The following is a 546-nucleotide window of genomic DNA, read 5'->3' on the forward strand; positions in this document are numbered from 1 at the left end:
TAGGCTGGGAGCGCAAGCTTATTGCTTTTTCAAACACGGTCTACACCTCTCAGGTGCCGAGGTACAGGACGGTGAAAACAGTGAGTTTGTGTTAGACGCGAATCGTGCTCTGATTCATGCTCTAGGCGGGGAGCTCAAGCTTATTGCTTTTTCAAACACGGTCTACACCTCTCAGGTGCCGAGTTACAGGACGGTGAAAACAGTGAGTTTGTGTTAGACGCGAATCGTGCTCTGATTCATGCTCTAGGCTGGGAGCTTAAGCTTATTGCTTTTTCAAACACGGTCTACACCTCTCAGGTGCTCTGATTCACGCTCTAGGCTGGGAGCTCAAGCTTATTGCTTTTTCAAACACGGTCTACACCTCTCAGGTGCCGAGTTACAGGACGGTGAAAACAGTGAGTTTGTGTTAGACGCGAATCGTGCTCTGATTCATGCTCTAGGCTGGGAGCGCAAGCGTAATGCTTTTTCAAACACGGTCTACACCTCTCAGGTGCCGAGTTACAGGACAGTGAAAACAATGAGTTTGTGTTAGACGCGAATCGTGCT

Source organism: Eleutherodactylus coqui, unplaced genomic scaffold (assembly GCF_035609145.1).
Source record: "Eleutherodactylus coqui strain aEleCoq1 unplaced genomic scaffold, aEleCoq1.hap1 HAP1_SCAFFOLD_42, whole genome shotgun sequence".
Taxonomy (NCBI): domain Eukaryota; kingdom Metazoa; phylum Chordata; class Amphibia; order Anura; family Eleutherodactylidae; genus Eleutherodactylus; species Eleutherodactylus coqui.